Raw genomic sequence first — 23,502 nt, 5'->3', positions numbered from 1 at the left:
TCTAGGCTCCTCCTCCTGCAAGCAAACCTAGGACACTACCCTAGTTAAAGAGACTCTGAGCCAACATGGCCCTTACTATTATAAGAAGTCAACTTGCCCACACTGAGCCATACTGCTGAGCACTACCATCCTCGTCAGCGATGTGTCGGGTAGGTAGAACAGGAAAATAAACAAGTTAAAGCATGACCTGGCAGTCTGGTAGCATGGAGAAGCAGTGCAAGCTGGCCTTATTTTATTTAGCAGTAATAGTTTGCACAGTGAGATAATATCACTTTCTAAATAAAGAATTTTTGTTATAAAGTATGTGGTGAATGAACTGGAAATTGGAAAAGTGTAGCTCAGTGGAGGTTAAACATTCAGACTGAGGAGAGGAAAGGAAGAGGAGGAATATGCTAGCACAAAACATGCAAGAGTGTCTCATTTAATCAAACTGAATAAAAATTATCAGCCATATTTCCCCTTTAAATTTGATAGATACTTAGCAAGCTATATAAATACATATCTGTACCTCTAGCCTGTTTTTGAATACACTGCTATGCCACTGAAATGGTTTGTTGTGTTACTGATAATAACAACAATGAGAATTTGGAGAAAACTTAATTTTGAGGGGATTTAGAGAAAGGTTCTGTTGATAGGGCTTTCGGCTAATTCTCACATAAGAAATAAATTTTTCAACTTGTTCTAATAAATATAAATTAGTGTTTTTATAATAGGAGGGCCACTAGTGTTATGAAAAATATTTTATTCAGAAAGATAAAAGGAGCACTCAAAAAAGGGAGCACTCAGTTCCTCTTCTAGTAAATGCATAGAGAATTGTATTATAACCAAATCCATTTGGCAAAGCAGACATAAAAGCTAGTGGTCATTGCTGTGCCCTACCAGCTGACACTATCAGCAAGCTCTTTTGTAAAGTACCTGAGTAAATGCTTTTTGCTTTCAAATCCTCAAATCACTCTTGTTTCTGAGGGATTTTTACAAACTCAGTTGAAAATTGTTAACTGATAGAAGTCATAGCTGTTGCCTTTTTATGCAGCTTTTATGTGAATAGTAAATATGACAAAGATGGGAATGAATGAAGCTGCTACTTTGCTTCACTAATAGCATAAATACATTAAAATAGGAGAGCTGTTGTGGCCCCTTCCTAATAAGAACTAGGAATAATTCTCCACCCACTCCTTACTTGCTTCTGGTCAGCTCCATTCCTTTCTGGTGTGTAAGTACAGAACTGCAGGCACTGTGATTCCTGCTGAGTGTGAGTTAGGTGGCACATCTGACCACCAGCCTGGACTTGTGTTTTGCTATGACAGTACAAACAGAAGGCACATAAGACTGCCCAGGAAAGAGCACACTGAGGCTCAGCTATTGCTTGTTCTGCTCCTAGGGGAAATCACACCAATCTCAACAGCATAAGCACTGTGGACTCCAAGAAACTGCACCCAGTTTTCTCTTGAAGAGTCACTATTTGAGTGAAACTCCAGTGGTAGCTCCTTAATAGTTCAGTACCAGAATTCTAAGGTAGACAGTTTGTGTATGTCCCTGGGGCAATGGAAATGCCCTTTGTAATCCTAAGACTATGAATAAATATAGACTCTGAAGAATGGGAAAGATGAATGAGACAGTCATTTTCTGGGCTTTTTCAGGTGACTTACAAAAGAACCTTTTTTTATTATGTTGCAATAAAATTGACCCTTCTCTATTTTTTAGTGCTAATTTAAAAGTGAGAAAGTACATTACTGCTTTGAAAGAATTCAGGAGACTGCCAAAAAAGAATCCAATGAAGTTGGCCCTTACTGATTTTCATCAGTGCCAGCTGTGGGAGCAAATGGAACAACGTGAATGGATCCTTGATTTTACAGAGCATATGTAGAGTGATCTGGTACAGTTGTATATATTCAAGCTGTTGGGATAATAGAAGTTATTGGCCAGTTTTTGTACTGGTAATATTCCCACTGTGCAAATTTTGTATCCATATGTATGAGAAAATATTACTGTAGAAGCAGTGAGGTCCAGAAAAAAAAAAAAACTTCACAATGGTAGTACTTAATTGAAAGAAGACATTTGGGAGAAAAAAATTGTGCCATAAAATACCTGACAAAGGTAGGTAGTACTGTAAATGGCCAATAAAGCTTAGCATATTCTGAACAATTATAGTTTAAAGTTGCCCATACATCTTCAGCAACCTGCTTACCTGATCATCATGCTGGTGGGTATTTTCATTTTCAAGTGTCTATTACTGGAATTCAAATAGGTAATCCAGCCAAGACCAATCAATGTATAAAAGATTGCCTCCCAAATACAACTGTGTTCTAGTAATACACATGACAAGCAAGCAGAGTCCTTTAACAAGACAGTTTGGTTCAGGATTACTCAGTATATGTCTTGCATGTGCTGGTCTTGTGTGTGTGAATAGGTGGATTTATTAAATGATTTATCCAGATCCCCACTGGATACTCTGGTGTACATTTTGACCATGAGTTCTTGGAAGAATTAACCTAACACTTAACTCTGATCTGCAATTCAAATTTCTACCTGCCTTTTGGGCAGTAGATCTCAAGTTTTGGAATTATTCCATATTCTATACAGGTGGTACTGTAAAATGGAGAAAATGCTTATCTTGGAAGGTGGAAGGCAAAATGCTGCATTTAATATTGCAGTTCTTCTACACTTGAGTTTTCTATGCTCTTTTTCACTGATATGTCTTAATATTTCATCCAGAAATTTTGTATTTGTATGAACATAGGGTTGATAATGTAGAGATGTTTTTGTTTGTGCTGAGCAGAGTTTACACAGAGCCAAGGCTTTTTTCTGTTTTCCATACTGCCATGCTGGCAAGGAGGTTGGGGGTGCATGGGAGGTTGGCAGGAGACACAGCCAGGACAGGTGACCCCAACTGACCAAAGGGATGTTGCAGACCATATGGCATCATGCTCAGTATATAAAGGGCAGGGATAAAGTAGGAGGAAATGAGGGGATGTTTGGAGTGGAGGTGTTTGTTTCCCCACGAGCCATTACCTGTGCTGGGGCCCTGGAGATGGCTGAACATCTGCCTGCCCATGGGAAGCAGTGAGTTAATTAAAGTTTAACTTTGCTTGGGTGTGCAGGTTCCACTTTACTACTTGAACTATTTTTAAGTCAACCCATGAATTTTCTCACTTTTGCTCTTCTGATTCTCTCCCTGACCCTGCTGCTAAGAGAGTGAGTGAGCAGCCACTTGGTTCTTGGCTGATGGGATAAAACCACAACACCTTAACTGCCAAATACCTAAGAGAGTATCATCTGTTTGTTAATGAACTCTCTTTATTTATATAGGCTACACTCCTGGAGGCAGTGTTGGATGGTGAGAAGCATACAAGTTGTGACTGTATATCACTGAACCCTCAGTGGCTTTCTGTGTTGATTCCTCAGTAGAATAGGTGATCACTCAGGGGATAAGACATTTGTATGTCTTATTATGTCCTCTAGGTCAGCCCAAATTTATTTATTACTAATATCTAGTGGAACATTTTGAATCTCAGAAAGGAAAAAAAAAAATCTGTTATCTCTTTTTATTCTTAGTATGGTTATATGTACCTGGAAAAGTGCTCAGAAAAATCTAGGAGAAAGATCCTGTGTGGGTATGTCATCCTTGATTCCAATCTCCTTCACTGATATGGAAGTAGATCTTTGAACTGATCTGAGCAGTGTAAAATGTTTTTTGAATGTTAGTCATAATACAATCAAGCAATGGATCACCTGGTATCAAAACCTGTTCACTCTTCCCATGCTCACCTATCACTTTTACAAACTGCTACAGGAGGTAAAAACTTCCTATTTGAACTTTAAAAAAATATATGCAATTCATGAATTAGTTTTGTTTGCTTTGGATTTATTTTGTCATCCAGAGCATGTGACATCTTTGTGGCTTACTTCAGTAGTTATTTTATCAAATAATCAGACTCCACTGTATTCTGTTTAAACTTGCCCCCATGACACACTACAAATCTCAGTTCTCCTATCAGTAAAACTTGCTCTTGGTCCTAGTGGAGTCTATTTCTGCCAGCAAGGAAGGCTCTCACATCTCTGGGGTGACATTAATGATCAGTGTTCTGGCTCACATGGGCTCCTACCAGCTGACCTGTGTAGGTGAATTCCTGCCAGCTCAGGTGAGGAGCATCCTGTGGCTCACAGCCTTAAGCAGATTTCCCAAATCTGTCTGGCAGCTCTAAGGTTCAGCCTCCAAACCCTAAGGACAAAAAGATGTAGCATCACATCAGCATAACCTATCTTTTGGAGGCTAGGCTTTCACACTGAATAAATACAAAGACAGCTGGGTATTGCTTCATTTTAAGGGAGCCTTAATATTAACCAACAATGGAATCCCACTGGGAATGTGTGGCTCCTGTTCAAATGCCAAATCAAACCATTATGGCTGATGCTGAGCATTAAAATACAAAATAAATCTGGTTACAATGCATTGAATGTATTAGATTGAGAACTTAAGGGTAAAAAATTGCTGCTTTGAGTACATATCTGAGACTAAATCAGTGAAGTAATATTCTTGAAATGAATGTGAGGCTTCAAATAGTTAGGTATAATCACAATATACCAATTTACAAAAGTGGTTCAGTGCAGAATCTTGCAGTACAAGACAGTTGAGCCTTGTCACTTATTTTAAATTTCATTGAAATATTTCATTCTCAGAATCAGTATAATATCACAATACCAAATCATGAATGTTTCTTACATTATTTTACATTCAAAGGTCTCTTCCTTTTTTGCCCCATTTGTATTATTTCTTTTTAAATGCCTCTGCAATACAGAAATGAAGAGTACATCTATCTCCTTATTAGATGGACTACTTAATCCTGCTAGACTTGCCAAATTATAAAGTAAGGAGTAAAATGTATAACAGAGTAAAATGATTGGATATCATGGCTGAGCAAATAGCAAAAAATACTTCCTATGAATAGTAATTAAATTAAGATATAAACATAATCAACACCATTTTATGAAAGCTGGCTGTGGCAATTTAATCCTTAGAATTTACTATCAAGGACACTCTAAAAAGTGTGATCTTAGCTGAAATGCTTGGATTGTCTGTGGAAGTAAATTTTGATTACAGCTTGATTGTACAAGATGTGCTTTACAATTCACACTGGCCTGCATAATTTGAATTGCAAATACTGTAAGCAGCTACAATACAAATCTGCTCTGTCAGAGACATTGAATTCACCTATAGGATGACCTGTTTCCAACTCACTAGCTAGTTCACACTTAGTCTTTGTGTGGACACCCCATGTCAACTGGCTAACACTACTTCAAAGATGAGGCAAGATCCCAGTCCTGATTTTTTTTAATGCTATGGCTCTTCTACAGCAGGCTAAGCCATGGCATCTTTACTGGCCACTAATGGAATCCACACAGAGAAATAATTTTAAAAGTTCTTGGCATTCATATTGTCTTTGGCAATGACCATCTTCATTTATCTGTGTTTGAAGAATTGCATTTCCCTGTTGTGCTCTGTGGGGAATTGTTGTAGGAGTGCTTTATAGTGCAAGGTGGGAAAAGCATCCAAGCTCTGACACTTCTTTCCTTATCCTGCTATCCACTAGTAAGCTGGATGAAAGGAATGGTGTGTATAGGAAGGGATAAAGAACTGGAAAGAAATGGAAAGAGCTGATAGAGTTTTACGGAAGGCATACCTTTCCAAGGCAGGGTTATTACCTAGGACTTGTGGGCTTTGGACATCAGAAACCATTTTCAACACACAACTCTCAACTAAAATTTTTCATATTGAGTCACCCTCAGTTTTCTCCCTTGCTCCCAGTATTTTGTTTCCAGAAAATAGTTGCTTAAAAGTACCCAGAATAAGGGCCAGAAATACAAAAATACCACAACCTGACTCCTGATATGGCAGATAACTTCTTACATTACTGCCCTTGGTGTTAAAGGTGCTCATTTACAATGTTCATTTACAGATACATCTATACTCTCTCAGATACAAAAAAAGATAGCATCTTCATTTTGGGGCTTCTTTCTCAGAGCTTCTTATGCCTTCTGCCTTCCAGTTATGATCTAAAGGAAACACTTATATTTCTAAGTGAGAGGACAAGACATCTGTTCCAAGCAAGGGGCCTGGGATCATCCCCAGCTTGTTCCCTTTTCTGTTTTCAGAATTTGGCTTTCAGGAGGACAAATGTGCCTAAGGAGGGAGGGTGCAAGCCAGGTGATGCCATCATCCCAGCTATTGGTCTCTGCTTTTCTTATAAAATAATTTGCAAATATATGGCCAGTTCTGCTTTCCCAGTAGCTCAGACTCCTACATATTACTGTTACCTCCTCTACCCTCTGTTATGTTCATTCATGGAAGCAAGATCTTCTATCATAATCTTAGCTGAACTGTTTTGACTCTTCCTCTAGTTGGTGTGTTTGCATGATGACTGTCTCATTCATAAAAACAACAGGCTGATGATGGAGTGTCATCTGTTGTTTCATGTCTGATTACAAGGTTTTTTTCCCAAGTTCCATATGGAAAATAAAATATGCTCATAGTAACAAGAAGCTTCTTATGCCTCACTCTACCACACTGGAACATATGCAAAATCTTTCCTCTCACTGTTTATTTAGTAAAAATGTATCAAAAGCTGATAATTCAAAGGCTCAGCAGTCCAAAAGAATTCACAAGTAATTTTGAATTACAATAAACATGAGGCTTGTTATAAAATCTACTCTCAGCAAGAATAAAAGGGAAAACATTTCAACCAAATTTTTCCCTGTGAATCACTCACTCACCTTTGGCTGTATTATTTATTTTTCAGTGATATTTCATTTTAAAAATACAGTTTCCTCATTCCTTTTTCAAAAGGAGCAGGAAAGTACTCTCCAAGATGCTAGTGTGGAATCATCACATATACATGTCCAAATAATGAGTGAAAATACTTAAAATATTCTAAATGGGGGTAAAGGCAATGGGAATTCTTAAAAAATGTACCACAAAATTCTTTGTAAGTGCTCCATTTATGTTATGTACAGTCATTTGAAAGCACATTTGTTTTTTGCAAAAGACTGTGCATTGCATTCTTTCTTTGATTTCTCCACATGCTACTTGCTTTAGTGACTTAATTAGGAGACAAGGTCTAGATTTCAACATAACTTGGATGTGATGTAGACCTGGTGGCTTTACTAAGACCACTGGAACTGGCTTGCCAGTATTTCTAATCTTAGTCATAGGAAAGTAAGCAGGCAAATCTTCAGGATCTGCCAACTAATCCCACTTAACCTTCGTTAATTCTATTAAATTTCATCCCTTAATCATCTTGCTGTCAGCTTCTACATTTTCTGTGCATTGTCCTTTAAGCCTGAATCTTCCCTCCCTTAATCACAAAACCTCCAAGCCTCTGTTGAGGACTCTTAAAAATGACTTGCCCTTGTTTCTTGTATACTACTATGGAGTAGTAAACTCCTTCTACCACTACACTCTTCTGTTCCAGTTTCATTCTCATGAAATCACATCCCCTGGAAAAAAAATCCTAAAATTGTTACTGAATTATCTCTGAAAATATGTAATCACCAAAGCTATCTCATCCTGATTCTCTTTTTCTTGATATCAATCCTTATCACGAGGACTTTCTTCTATTTGCTTTAGAGTGATAGATATGGATTCCCACTGACATGTGATATCCCAATTGCAAATGTTCTCCTCACACAAGTGGGAGACAACACCTCTGCCCAGACTTTTCTGACAGGAGTGCTACATCCTCTTGGCATGTTTTAAACTGGTATTGCTTAGCTTTTGGCTCACCCTCAAGTGAAACTCCACCTGTCTGTTCTTGATGATAAAAGGGCAAAATCTGAATCAGCCTGGAGAATTTATTTTGTCCCAGCTTTGCTGATACCCTGCTTATTGAAACAGTTATTATTTTTAATTGAAAATAAATTTTTTTTGAGATCATTCAAAAAGTCTTTGTTGAAGCTAGCATATGGTATTTAAATCACAGTCTAGTGGATATGCCTGATTTTCTTAATTTCTTATGAAACTCTGCTAGGACTCTGGAAGGTCCCCAACAGGACGAGACATCATTCTAAGCAGGGAGCCATGTAAAATCATAGAATTTTTAAGGCTGCAAAAGATCTGCAAGATCATCCAGTTCAACAAAAGTAGCTGATAAGAATCTTTGAGGAATAGCCTGTGAGCTCTGGACTGAAGAAAATAATCAGTCTTCATACATTGTGCTAGATATGTAATTATTTTCTTGCTTTAAAATTCAGGATAGTCTTTTCCAAAGTGAGACACAGGAACTCACTTTTACTTAAGGGTGGACTAACCTTGGATTTTGGGTACTTACCTTCAGACCCCTGTTTTTCCTGCTTGTATTTGGACTCTGAGTTTAGAGACTGTTTCTTTTGTTACCCAGAGAAGATTCTTAACTTTGGTCTATGACTGCTATTGGCAGGATTACCTTTAGCTCCTTCTGTTCAGTGTTTCAATTGAAGACTTATATTGCACTTGGCACAGGAACTGAGGCATGGCACTCCAAGTAAGTGTCCTACCAAGCTTCACACAAACTTCTTTCCCTTTTCCTCAGTAAAAGATCAGAGCTCTCTGAGTCAGATTTTGAGAAACCTTCTAAATCTGTAGTCTGAACCCAGCTGCAAGGCTGCTCAGCTAGCTGGTTTTGTAAAAGCCCACTGGCACAAGAGAAGGACATATCTGGCATGACATGGGCATCAGTATTTCAGTGTTAATTTTGAAGACCTCTGCAGTATGAGTATGACACTTAGGCACTCAAAGGGAAGCAGAAGACAATTTTGCCCACTGTTAATACAGAAGAAATGGTTATCATCACCCTGCCTAACTCCTCAGCTTAGCTCTGGGAGTCAGGCTGTCACCCTGGAACCTCAGATGTTTGCCCCAAGGCCAATGCCAAGCATCACTGAGTTTCACTGATAGCTCATGAACACCTTTGGGCCTTGCTATTTTACAGCTGAGAACTAAGCAAGGGGAAAAGCACTATGTAATTCCAGAAAATTAATGTCTAGATGCTAAATTAATGCAAAGGCTCCAAATATATGGATACTTGAAAACTCTACTTCCATGCTATAAGTGAAAGCCTTTCACATCTTACTGAAAGGACCTGAGAAGTACAGGTTGCCTGCTGCTTTGTCTCCTTCTAAATCTTCCAGCTATTAAACAAAATGTGAGAGACCATGTCTTCATAGAAAACAGTTCCTAATGGTCTGAACACCTCAATTTTTTTCTCTCTGACCTCTGCCAGGATTTAGGCAGAAGGTTATTAACAGCTGATGGGGCTACCAGTATCTCCTGTTTTAGCAAGACAAGGTTATTCAAATGTTGATGGTCTTGCTCAGTCTCTCTGGCTCTGGCTGCTTTTGCCCATAAAATGAAAGATTTAATTCACACTGAAGGTTTTGGTCAGAGGTGAAGTTCAGAAAATCAAGCAGAATTCATAATTATACAGACACAGATTCCCTGAGCTGTCTCAGCCACTTCAGCTGCCACAGCCTTATCTGGCAACATCACCCAGGTGCATTTGTGAATTATCTTTCAAATACTATCATCCCTCAGTCAGCCTTAACAATACACTTGCTGTTGTAATTTAAGCTCAGGTGGCTCTATTTCAACAAGAGTTGAGCTGGTGAGAGCAACCTTGCCCTGGGAGAAAATAAGGAAGCCAACTAGAATCTTTCCCTTTTTACCAAGAGTGTGATAACTGAGCAATTTCAAAATTATGTATAAAATGTTTCTGTACTTATTTACAAACAGAAGGATGTCAGTCTGCCATGAAACCAGGAGCTGCAATGTCAACATGCTGTAGGGAAATATGAATGGTTGATAAGAGCAGGTGGGCATGAAAGAGGTGTGACATATTTTTCTCTAACAAAGTTGTGACAATATCTTTATCATTCATTTGTACAAACAAGCACACACATGCATACACACACGTTTTTTCACTTACTTTTTTTAGAGATAGATTGCTCACTGAAAATCTGCATCTGACTTGGGAATTTAATTTTTGAAATATTAACAATATTAATTCAGATCTGCCTCTCTTAAATGTGATTTTGTGGCTTTTCCCCTGCATGTGTTTTAAGGGCTCAGGAAGATGCATTAAATTTTAAATGATAAATAGTATATCTATGACAAGTCAAATCTTAATTTGAATCTGCTGATGGCTGAATGCCATTTCTTTCAAATGTCACCAGTCTTGCTTGTAAGCAATTTGTTCAAGTTTTCAGCAGATATATACAGCATTAAGAGTCTGATACAACATCAAGAGTCTGTGACAGCTCAGGCTTAGTATGACTAAATTATATTTGATACTGAGAAGAAAGTCAGTACAGCATGGCTGGAGCAGAGAAAAGGAGGAGAGAAAATATCATAGCTTTCTAAAAACTGCTGTTATTGTTACAATTTGGGGAATGAAAATGGCACTTCCAAACCTGAAAGCAGAAATCTCTCTGGTGAGTGCTGAAGGGCCAAGATCTTTCCTTCTGAAGCCTGAATAGTGTACTTCAGTATAAAGAAAGCTTGTCTGAACAATTTTGGTCTTGCAAGAGCTAAGTTGGGAAAAGTCAGTTGGTTGTGATTGTGTAGTTTGAAATAGCTTCCACAGTCCACTTCAAGATCAGTCCCTTGGTGGAGTCTTGTGAAGCAAAGGAATAAAGTGTTTTATGGAAGAATAATAATGGGAAGAGGCAAATCACATAAAAAAAAAATATAGAGACAAGTGGCTTATCTTCATTTTAAACAACCTTTTCCCAAGTTTTTCCTCTGTGGCATAACATTTATGATGTTTCCTCTTCTCCCAGCAAAAATCTGATAAATGGAAGTTTCATTGGTAGATATATGATACCCTTGTTAAAGTAATTCAGAAAAACAGAATGGGGTTGTAACAATGTTAAAAAAAAATATCCAGTGTTACCTTTCCAATTAACCAAAGTGGAAATCATCTATTACTGTCAAATAGTTATTTTACAATTCATTTTGGTGGGTATGAGGAGGATAAATATGTTTTTATCATTGGTTTGGCAGATCTTTACGCTCTCCACCCTTCTGTGGCAGCATTTTCTTGGGATACATGTGTGAAATGTACCATTTACTGATCCATGGCTGCAGTGACAGTGGGAATGCTGCGCTGGAGAGAGCTCAGATGTGCTCTGGCCATGTCCCAAGTCACAGCAGGACTCCTCTTCATCCCATGTGTGTCTGCATGAGTGACTGATAACTGCTGGGAGCATTTGTTAGGTACAAAGAGAGAGCAGCACTACAGTTTTACTCTGCTGTTTAATACATGATTTCAACATGTTTGACATGAGGCCAGAACGTTTCACTTTCTGCTATGTCAGGAACAGACCATGTGAGATGGAAGGCAAATGGCATCTATGAAAAGACCCACCAGTGTTAATGTAGCAAGCAGACAAGCTCTGACTTTGGTCAGCACTGCCATGAAACCCAGGGCTCACTGCATTAACTCACAGATCTTAACGTGCTTCAATTCCAGAAATGTCAGACAAAAGAAGAAGCCATGACCAGAAAATACAAATTTTGGAGAACTCACAGCTCCTTGAGACCAGCTTTCCCTCTTTCCTGCCAGAGAACTCGGGAGTCTTTGACTTCAGAAAAAACAGTTGGCTTATTCCAAGACTCAAGATGGTGAATTTTGCAAATATTGCACTTCTTGCCAGTTTTGCTGCCACTGACTGTACAGCCTCTAGGATAGCTACATAGATTAGCAGTGGGCAGGGGGAAAGATACTGCCAAGAGCTTTCCCACTGGTGGAAATGCCATTGTTGCTATCCATTACAGAGGATTTGAAAAGTCATTCTAATGTGATAACTAGTAAGCAGCTTGAAATTTCCATGCAATTAGAAAGTGAAATAAAGGTTGGACAGTCAAGAAAGCTGTTATCATTAATACTTTCCAGGCAAAGCCTTGTCCTCAAGGAACACAGAGACTCCCTCTGCACTGCAGTCATAGTTCAGGGAAAAGTGACAGAAAAGTCCACACTGGTCTGAGTTTATGTGCCAAGACTGATGCAATGATGAAGAAAATGTTGAAGTTAAATAGTAGGAAGAGGAAAAATACTTCAATGTCTAAAATCAAACAATTTATATATGAGACTGCCTGTCATGATTTGAAAGACAGGTGTTTGTTAAGAAAGGCAGAAGCCTCTCTTGAAATGGACAATGTAAACCCCTTCCCTCCAAATTATTATAATTTTTAAATTAAGGAGCTTTCAGGCAAAGATATGGGAATAGGAATAACAGTTCTTTACTAGGAATAAAAATAAAATAAAAATACAGAAATATAAAAAAACCCCAACCCAAACCCTGACAGAGTCAGAATACAACCTGACACCCTGTCAGTCAGTCAGGGTGTTGGCAGCAGTCCCATTAAATGGTGGCTACAGTCCGCCTGCAGTGGCAGATGTGGTTCAGCTGAAGCAGTGCTCCTGTAGAAGGTGCAGTTTTTCTCTGAAGGTCCAGGGATGGTGCAGAAAATCTGGTTTTCCTCTGGAAGTGGAAAAAGGCTGCTCAGATTGTGCAAATCTCAAATTTTTATTTAGGTAGGAAATTTTATTTAGGTAGGAAATTGCTTGAGCTTCCTGAGCATTTTGAGAAACTCACAGAGTAAGAAGACAGACTATCATTCTTCCAAAGCAAAAGTTCATTTCAAGCATTTTTATTTAGGTAGGAAATTCCATCTCACAATGGAATGCTGTAATTTTATCAATCATGCAGTGGGATTCAATGGCCCATTAACAGAAGATATCTTCCTGGACAGAGGATTTGTCATGGAGAAGATAAAGAACACTGCCCCAGCTGGTTTTAACAGATGGTGATGGAATGCATACTTTTGGTTATATCCTGCTTTGCAAGCCAAGACACTGCCCAATCATCTTCAATTCAGCCCCCTAAGACTGTAAGCTTACAGCACCTTGTTCATTGCATGCCCTGTGATCAGCACACTGCCTGTGGCTGTGTCCTGTTGTGGGACATGCAGGGGAAGGCAAAGCAGCTCTCACCCCAGCTGGAGAGAAGGAGGATGCAGCTTTGATGAGGCTGCAGCAGAAAAGAGCCATTTTAATTGCCTAGAAGCCCTTATCAGGAGTGGCTGAGAAGATCCACTGCATCACACACAGTCTAAATTCAGTCATATCGAATCACCATGACCTGACACTGATAAGGAATTCTCTAGTGACCAGAGATGACATCCATAAGGCTTCCAAAGCATCAAGCCACACTGCCCATGACTAAAAATGAGATTGCTTCCAGTGCAAAGCATGCATCTCTGCTTCACAAGCTGGCTGAAGATTAACAGTTTTGAAGCCTCTTTGCTTGAGCTTCCTGAGCCTTTTAAGAAACTCACAGAGTGAGAAGACAGACTATCATTCTTCCAAGGCAAAAGTTCATTTCAAGCGAACATGCTGTGAAGGAAGAATATTTCATCGTATTTGGGCTGACCATAAAATAGGTGATTGGCTGCAGCATTCAACTGTGCAAGTCCCTGCAGCAAATCTGGAAGAAACCAGCCTTTCAGAAGACACAGCTGATGGGTCTGAATGATGGCACTGCTACTGAATTGTATATTTTCTACAACATTTCCAAATACGTTTAGCAGCCTTGATTTTCCAACAAATCCTTTAACATTCATTGAGAGAGACACAATGCTGTAATAAGGCCTTAAGGTTATAAGAGTAGCACTATCAAAGAGCAATTTTGTCTCATTTTTAGGGCTGTTTGTCATTCCTCTTCAGTCAAAATTTACTGGTAAAAAGTCAGTTTTTAAAAGTGTCTGTCGTCCTGTGAACCCCCTCCTCACATTAAATGATTGGTGACTAATCTGAAGATCTCATAAAGGACATTTAAGGATGTGATGGTTCAGCCAAGTCCCTGAGTCCAGCCAGCAGAGAGGCAGAGATGTGTTCCCAGCAGGCAGACACACACAGGGCAGGCACACCCTCACTCCACACCCCCACGTGTGTGCACAGCACAGGCAGCACCAGCCTCCTTCCCTGCTCCCCCAGCAGGATGGAGCTTCATGAGGGAGATATACAAGCACATGTGTCAAGTGCATCCCTCCAGCAGCCATATCCAGACATTTGTTCTGCCCTCTGGCAGTGTCCTCAGTCACTGGGAAGCAGCCTGAAGGACAATCTGGAGAGCTGCTGCTGATGAATCACATTGAACCACAGGAATGATGGGTCTCCTGGAGGAGTCCTGAGAGGGGCTGGGACAAGGCATTTCTTCCTTGGGAGTACTTGATTGGGGTTCCCACCTGGGATCAAGGCCCTGGGATAAGCCTGGGAGAAGCCTGGCATGGTACTGTTTGGGGCTGCATCTGCCACTGTCTGTCCTAAGCTCCTTTTGTAGTGGTGCAGATGAGCCTTATCACATACCCTAACCCAGCTGTGCCAGTATGCAAATCAAAATTTAATTACTCACTTCAGCTTAAGGAACCAGTATGAATGGTGAGCTGTTTCTGAAGGTGCACTGAGCAGTGGCAGATTGTAAAGAAATCAAGAACTGAACCTGTAGAGGTGCAACAAGAGGTAAACTAGCAATCAGTTTATATGTGTATGAATTTTTTGGTTTTGTTTTTGAATTTTGAATATTTTGTTTTAAATATATATATATTTAAAGAGACCTCTGCATCTCTTAAGAATCCTGCCATCTTTAGACAATACTGCCTAATTCCAAATCTGCAAGACCACACTGAACTAAAACCTAATTTCTGGACAGCTTCAAGATGATCCTGTGTGGTCCATCTTTCCACTGTGAGTCATAGTGAGGTATGCAGTAGCAATGAAATTTCCTGAGCTGTCTGGGACACCTGCACAGGGGTGGTAAGTATGACAAACAACCTGCAGGATGTCTGTGATCCTCTGGAAGGACAGCAAAGGGCATCCCAAACAGCACTAAATATCTGCATTTGGATATTTGAATTAACAAGTAGCTGCTTCTCAAAAGAGACAGAGAAGTTTAGAGTGCCATGAGGTTCACCATAGGTGTCTGCTTTAGGATAAGGTGAATAACTTGGAGACAAGAGTCCATGAACTGACAACCTGTGGGATAAAAAGGGCAAGAAGACAGGTGACACCCAGCTGGGTGCATGGACACTGAGAGACACAGCAGGACCTGAGAACTGCCAATCTTTTGGTAATGGAGGAGATGAAAATGTGTAATGCCAGCAAGGTGGGTGGACACAGAGTGGGCCAAGAGCCAAAGACTCAGGAGGAAGAATGAGACTGACATGTGGAAGAGACTGTGAGGGTATAAAAGCCCAGGAATTTTATTTTCTTCCTTTGCTGGGAATCCCTCTTTGGAGGAGCCAGCTCAGGCTGTTTCTGTGTTACTGTGCTGTGAATGAATGGTTTTATGGAATGAGCCACCTGAGGCTCTGCTGCAGGAAACCTGGGGCTGAGCTGCTGAGTAAACCTGGTCTGACTGTGTGAGTGGGGTCTGTGGGGAGCAAAGCAGGGAACCCAGTGAATCACTGGAGTTTCCCATGAAGTGAAGGGGCTTCAGCCTCAGCAAAAGTTCTCTGGTGTTGGGAGTGTGAGTGCCAGAGAGCCTCTTGAATGGTCAGACAGGGAATTTTCCTTAACATGGCAGATATTACACAAGATCTGCAGATGTTCTGTGCATTTTTACAATAGTGACCAGAGGCTGAAGAGGTCACTTAGACCATTTTCAATGGTGCCTGAACTGATTTTCAGTTCCTAATTGTCATTTAGCTCACCTAAACTATACACATTTAGTTAATTATCCCTGATCTAAAATATTAAGAAGAAGGAGCATGGTGGTGTTATTTAGATAAATTTTATCAAGCATACAACAGCAAGTTAGTTATCTTCTTGGAAAAAAAAAAAAGAGTTTAGTGATAGCCTATTTCACATTGTATAGAAAGCTCCTTGATGGCATTCAAAAAAGCATTGCTAAAAATGAGAAATAGGATAAAATACAGCACAAAGAGGAGAGAGTAAAAAATAGTAAAAAAACATTAAGAATGCAGTACAGCAGCCTAATGGAGGCCTACATGAATGCTGGATATGGACATTTTCAAGGGCTTGTAGTAATAGGATAATTTGGAATAGATTTAGACTGAAAAAGTATTGATTTAAATTAAATACCAGGCAGAAATTCTTTACTGTTAGTGTGGTGAGGCAGTGGAACAAGTTGCCCAGAGAAGTTGTTGGTGTCCCATCCCAGCGAGTGTTCAAGACCACTGAGCAACTCAGTCTGGTGAAAGACAGTCCTGCCCATGGCAGAGGGGTGGCTGCTAGATGATCTTTGAAGCACTTCCCAATCCAAACTGTTCTATGATATGGTATGGTATGGTATGATATGATATATGATCATATGATATATGGTGTGATAAGTAGGAACATGCATGATTATAAGGAAACTTCTATAAATATAGAAGTAGGGCATAAAGACAAGGAAAGGGTTTATTGCAAAGCAGGGAAAGACAGTGAATAACAGGAGGAGCAGAAACATTGTTTATTCATAATAGACTTTGTTTATTCATAATAGAAACCTGAAGTGTGATTTAGTAATTAACAGAACATGTTTTAATGGAGAGAAAGAACACAGCAGAACCAAGAAAAAAGGGCCTAAAGAGTAGTTAGGTCTATCACATTATCCATTCATAAGCACCTAAAATCTTGCCTCCAGTGGTTGGAAATCCAGCTGAAATAGTCTCCAAAACACTGGATACACAGGCATCCAAGGGGCACTCTATTACAGACTAGGAAGCATGAGTGAACTGAGATTCTGTAGAGGTAAAGGTATCTTGAGCTGTGTTAGAGGAGCATAAATGTATGACAAGGGAAACAATAACTACCCTGTAGCTTGTGTTGGTAAGACTCAGCATTGTGTCTGGTCATTGTATCTGGTTATTGTACTTTATGAGATATGTAGAAGAATTTGACAGAATCCAGGAGAAAGAATGATAAAGAGCTGAGAAATGTGCTAGCTTCCTTTGATGGATTTTTTCCCTGTGGAAGGACTAAAAGAATCCCTTAATTTCCCAAACACAATGGTTTTGGTAAGGTTTGAGATGAAAACACCTGCTGTAAGGACAGGAGATGTGAGCCATTGAGAGAAGCACCAAAGGATTACCGTGGAGGCCCCTTCATTCCAGCTCCTGAGCAGGGGCTGCAGCACATTCTGCCAGGAGTGCTGTGGGCAGTGCCCAGTTTGACCAGGCACAGCTGCTCTGGTGGGTCACAGCAGCCTGCAGCCCTGGCTCCCAGCTCTGCATGGGCTTTGGTGCCTTGCTGCAGCAAGAACAAGGGAGCCAATTAATGCTGTTTGGGATGCAGCCACTTCCCCACTAGGAATTGGATGAAGAGTAGGGCATTTCACACAGGCCACTAAACAGCTGCCAGGTGGTAGCAGTGTTCAGTTGCTACTGACCTGGGCTGCATTTATATTTTAGTGACTTTCTGTGAAAAGCTCTATATGCCATTATCAATCCCCTGGGCAACCAGCCCCTGTTTTAGAGTTCCTTGACAAATGAGATTTAGTTTCCAGAGAAATGTTGCTAGGTAGCATCTTTTTATTCCTGGATATTAACTTGTCACACCTCCCACTGTCTCTCTTTTCACTCGACAAAGTCATACAGATACTAACCAAGAGAAAAAGGAGACAGAAGGGAAGGTATTTTACTACAATGTGGTTTTATGTTGTTATCATAAAAGAAGATTTGAATTGGCCTATTCAAACAGAGAGGGAAGTATATACAAGGTTCTAATGTTGTGAAATTACGGGGAGTATTTAATTTTCATGAAAAGGTACATCCTTTAAAAATTATCATTAGAAGTCTGTGTAAGTATGGTTTGAGATTTTCAAGCTTTCTGCTGGGAGTCCTTCTGTTTTATTGTTTTGTAGAAGGCTTATAATACTGCTCTGTCTACTTATTGCTGACACTAAACATGCAAAAAAAGAGAAAAATACATTACTCCTTTTCTCCCACCCTCCCCCCAAAAAAGAGTTTTTGACAGAGTTTTGACAACAAATCATTAACTAAAAAAAAATTTTGTGCTCATTTGTGAGCCAGACAAAAGTTCTAGGTGAGATATAAAATGAAGATGATTTAGCAAAAACAGTTAAACCAAGTTGTTATGGTAACTGGGTTTTGAAAGGATGTATGTTTAAAAAGAAAAAAATAAAAAGGGAGAAAAATTTTTGCTCCATCTGCTTTAATCACTGTGATAAAACACAATTGTTAAAGAAAAGTACCTAATAAGGATAATTTCACATCTGGCAACGAGCCTGTATGATATTTAACATCAACAAGGCTCCCAGATGTGAGTCAAATTTTGCTCCAATATCTGTCAGGTTATAATGAGTGGTATTTGACTGATGCTCATGCTGAATTACTAATTGAACTTAGTAATTTTGAACTACTTTACTGTAAAAATTAAATTCAAATATTTGCATTTGATCATTTGTGCTACATGCATTGTGCTTGCTGATTTTGATTGTTATATTAATGCAAGGTGATTATCTGATATAACATAATGTCCATTGCTTCTGGTTTCATGTCAGTGTGCTATCCTGGGAAGATAATGCCTCATCTCACTTGGTACTGCAGCCTGCTGAATAAAATATCCTCTGGCAATTAGAACAGGGAATGTCTGAAAAGCAGCTTTGTCAGAGAAATGTAAGTTTGTACAAGATGTTGTAGTCCATGTCAATCAACTCAAGTCAGAAGCATTTAAGATGGAAACCACCAGCAACATCCCCCCTGAAGCACAGAGCTTTAGAAAATGCACTGGCAGGCCAGGGATGTGAGGATCACCCACCAAGCACTTGTAGCTTCTCTGTTCCTTGATAACTCTGCAGCTGCAGAAAATCCCCTAAAGAAAACAAGCTTTTGGTGGCCTATTCCAATGAGTTTCTGATGGCTTCATTTTGTCATTTCTCTATTGTCTCATCTGCATTTACTGACTTTCCATGCTCCTGACACCAGTTACATCCTCAGTGCCAAGTGTTCAAGTTTCTTCTGGGGAAAATCTTTCTTCTCTATTGACAGCTGTATTTTTTGCTACAATCATTATTCTGGTGGTTTGAGTTTGTTCTGGTAATTTAACTTTGAGCACATGTCTGTTTTTCTCTCAATCCCTTTCCCTGCTTTTTGCCAACTACTGATAATTCAAGCTTCATAGCTTGAACGTATTTTTACAACTGAGTGAAATTTAAAAAATATGTTTATTCTACATCCTGTCAGAGACTATTTCTTTCCTTTTTCACTTCACAGCCTACTGAACATTGCACTCAGTGTTGCCCTGTGGTATTTCTCTCCTCCTGATAGCCACCTGGGCAAACCCAAGAGGATTAACATCTGCTTTCCTCCTGAGCTGTTGGTGACCAGAGCTGCCAGAGATCTCCCAGGCTGTGTGAAACACTTATAGGGCTGATGTGACACTGACCCTATGGGTCATCCAGCGGGTCAGCTGTCAGGATGGCTGAAGTAAAAGATGTCCCAGAACATCACTAGACCTAAATGTGTCAGTAAAACACACTCTCCAAATCTGGAGAACTGTGATGCCAAAAGAGATCTCTCTGTCAGAGGAATGGCACTTGTGATCTCCATGGACTCATTTGATATGAGCCAGTGCTGCACTGCTGTTTGCCTGGGAGGCTGCAGCACAGAGGGCTGGGAGAGAAGGACAGGAGATGAGGGAAGTCATTACTAGACTCTGTTCAGCACCTGGCTTTTAAAGTCATGACAGCTTTGTTCCATCTCAATGCTTGTCTCAGAAAGCTGCTGCTGTACTGGATATGCCACTGATCAAATACCATTGCTTCCTTCCAATACTTTTAAAACAATTCCTCCACTCTTTCCATCATACCTCTTCTGGGGCTGGAAAGAATATCACTGTCAATCAGAGAGAACAGTATTACTCTTGTGGTTCTCTTCTATTCCCCAAATTCTGGTCCATGTTCACAAGTGAGGCCTGTTTTGATGCACTGTAGGAGTTTGTTTATCTGGGCAGGGCATAGCATGGGCAGTCCATCACCACAGGCTCATGTAGGAGCATGGGTGCTGTCACTTGCAGTTGCATTTCTGCCCACTATTAACTGCTGCCTCCTCATCATGCCTGTCTCTCACACTCATCCATGGATGTGCTCACTGTATCTGCAGGGCTCCTCTCTGAAACACCATTCACTGCAGAATTTAGAAGAACTTCTGGCAATTACTCAAAACTGTCATCCTATCCCAATTGCTAGCAAGGCCAAACTACTTCACTTTAAGTATCTAAAGAGCTTTGCCCATGAGCCTCAGCCAATTGGTCTTCACTCCCAAAATATTTCAAATGGAAAGAATATAAATAGTGCATATTTCTTAGTGGGGCTGCAAAAGAGGTGGTGGTCTTAAACACATTCCAGTAGGAAATCTCTATACTTTGAATGCAGTTTGGTCAGTAGGAATCACACCTGAATCATATATTGTTATAGAAACAACTTTATTGGTTTATTTAATTCTAGGGAAGACAACATTTATTCCTAAGTTCAGGGTGGAAGTATCTCACTGCAAATCCTTTCATAATCTTCTTAAATTCATATTTCAAAACCCTGAAGTGAAGAAAAGGAGGTATTTTTAAACTTTTCATATTTTTGCAATGTCAGAATAAGGACTGTTGAGTGTCCTACACAGGTGCCTCAGACATTTCTTCCCTCCTCAAGCTTTGTTTGATTTAGGTATTAGTGTGCCTTGTTTGCCAAAATTCCTTATGCTGTCACTGACTTCTCTGTGTACTTCTAGGTTTTATGAGGCCACACTTGATTTTTCTTTCCTCTGCAGTAAAGTTCACCTTAGGCTGGTGAACTGCATTTACAGAACTACAGAGCATGGCATTGCTGCAAAGAATCTATCACTCTAACCTTTAGTACACCCAAGGTCAGAACACAATTACAGGGTTCAAGTGTTCAGTAAGTTATTTGCTTGCACAGACTGCTGATTGATTGTTCTAAAATTGTTATTAGGTGGCTGGCACCAGTGATCAAAGGGAAAGGAAAATGAAACAGGAAGCAGTAAGCTGGGAAAGCTGCTACAGCCTAGTGCTTGTGTATAAATAAGGGCAATGTCAGTGAAAACAGGAAAACACTGGAAAGCAGATTACTTCAAGTGAGACAGATAAACCTAAAATCCAGTATTCTGCATAACTCCTTTTCTGTGTTGAAAAGTTTTCAGAAAACTTTGCCTCAATTTAATAAAAAAACCAAAAAAACCAACCAACCAACCAACCAACCAACCAACCAACCAACCAAAAAAAAGCCACTAAAAAAACAAAAAAAAAAAAACAAAAAACAAACAAACAAAAAAAACCCCACCCCAATACCAGCTGTTCAAGACATTTAAAAGAAATTATTCTTGAACTCTGCAAAACCTCACGTAGTTAGATTTACCTAAATGAGTGGTTGCACACGTTGGATCAAGGCTTTAGGAAGGAATGCAGAGAGAAATTCCTTTGATGGTGTTTCATCCAAGCTTCTCCAGCAGGGACAGAAATGAAAAGATGACTGCCAGGCTGTGCAGGCTGCTTATGGCTCTCAGTCTTCCTCTGTCCATGGCCTATGTCACTGCAGGGTCAAGAAGACTAATCAGTCCCAGATTCCTTAACCCGTGTAATCCTCAGAAATCCTTCAGAGTAATTTAGATCAGCACAGCAGAGCTTCTACAAATTCCAGCTGTTATTTTCTGGGACTCTTTCTAGGCTGTTACAAATGCAATATTTAGCCCTTTTTGGCATTGCACTCTGGTGTAGCTGTAGTCCAGGCAAGCTGGGTTAATGAAGATGGCACTAGAGTTTAGGAAATGAGCTACTTTGCTTTTGCACGGGCATCATCACAGTCTGTTTTTGCTACCTAGGTTGATTTTTTAAAATATCACTGTTTTAGCTGTGTGGAGAATTTCTTATAACACTTTAACTTGATCATTTGCAACACCTGCCCATGCCAACAGAGACAGCCTAAAGCAGCTTTGTTTCAAGGTAGATCTGATTTGAACTTCTTTAAAGGTCAGACTTTGGAGGTTTGGATTTGTGCCTAATAATAGTAAAAATGTACCAAAGTTGTAACTTAGCCTCCAGCAAATGTACACTACTTAGCAACATACAAATATGTTTGTAATGTTTGTAAGTGTCAAAAATACTTGTAAGGAAATTAAAGGAGTTTGAGGACCTAGTCAACCTGAAGGCAATCTTCTAAGAGGAAAAATGTCTCATCTGAAAATTGAGTTTGGAGAAGAATTTTTGATATACACCATTACCGCTCTATCAACACCTATATAAGAGTTACATCTTATTTTGTCAGTAAACCATGTAATAATTCATGTTCACTCTATCTTCTTGAGTACTGCAGACTTCAGAATTATGCTTTTGATGTGGATAATTTCTTCCTGTTGTCCAGGAGTGGAGAGGAGGGAATAGATCTTTAATTTTTTTTCTGGCAAGGGGCTGTTTATTACTGGATGACATTTAGGATCACAAGATATCATGGAGTAGTCCCCAGTTAAAAGCATCTCTCAGGTAAGAAAACTTTGACTAAAGCTGCCCAGCTTTGACTGGATTAATCCAGAATGAGCTCAAAAACAGTAGGTGAAACTTGTTAGGCAATTGTGTCCAATTTCACAGTTTTGGGATGCTTTTGAAACAGGAGATGAGAGAATTTAAGAGTCCAAGTTAAAATTTTAACTTTTCTTTATTATTTATGCTTTGAGAAGAGTTAGGCCTCAGAGAAGGAACTTAATTAAGATGCTTAAGGAATATGTTTTTGAATTCCAGGGCCAGGTGACTGTGTGACTGAGCCAATTTTCTCTGCTTTTGTTGGAAGGTAGCCAGCACAGCCAGAAGGAAGGGCCACTTTGGAAGAAGGAAGGGACTAGATTCTCCCTGGGGAAACTGAGAATGAAATACAACATAGTTTTGCCTGCTATAGCTTGTGGAGTCAAGGGCATCTGACACTTATGGAAAACAGAGGATGTAGTTGATAAAACCCAGATGTTCCAGAGTCTTGTCTTCCCTGAAGGTTTGGAATACACAGACTAAAAGGGATAATCTTAAAACCTTGGGATTCTGAGTCCCTTAATTTCTTCAGAAATGCTTGATGCATTCAAGTGCTGGACAGAATGGAAGCTTTTACCTGAGGCAATGTAGGCATTCAGAACAGTCATCTGCCATTAAATGTCAGACTTGTCTGAATTACAGAAGAGTCATCCAAAAATCTGAAATGGTCACTGTAAACTTCTTAGAATCACTAGGAAGAAATACACATTTCAAAGGCAAGGCTGAAAACATCAAGCAGTTTTTGAACCAAGACAAAATAAATCACAGTTTAAAAATGTTCTTTTTCTTTTCATTGTCATTAAAGGGAACTTAGAGTAGCCAAACTAGACATGGATAATTTAGTAATAGGCATCTAGTTAAGCAAGACAGACCTTCCTCAAATGTATAATGTGAAGACTGGAACAGCTGTCCGAAGAATTGACAT

Source organism: Oenanthe melanoleuca, chromosome 1 (assembly GCF_029582105.1).
Source record: "Oenanthe melanoleuca isolate GR-GAL-2019-014 chromosome 1, OMel1.0, whole genome shotgun sequence".
NCBI lineage: Eukaryota > Metazoa > Chordata > Aves > Passeriformes > Muscicapidae > Oenanthe > Oenanthe melanoleuca.
This window is presented reverse-complemented; position numbering follows the sequence as displayed.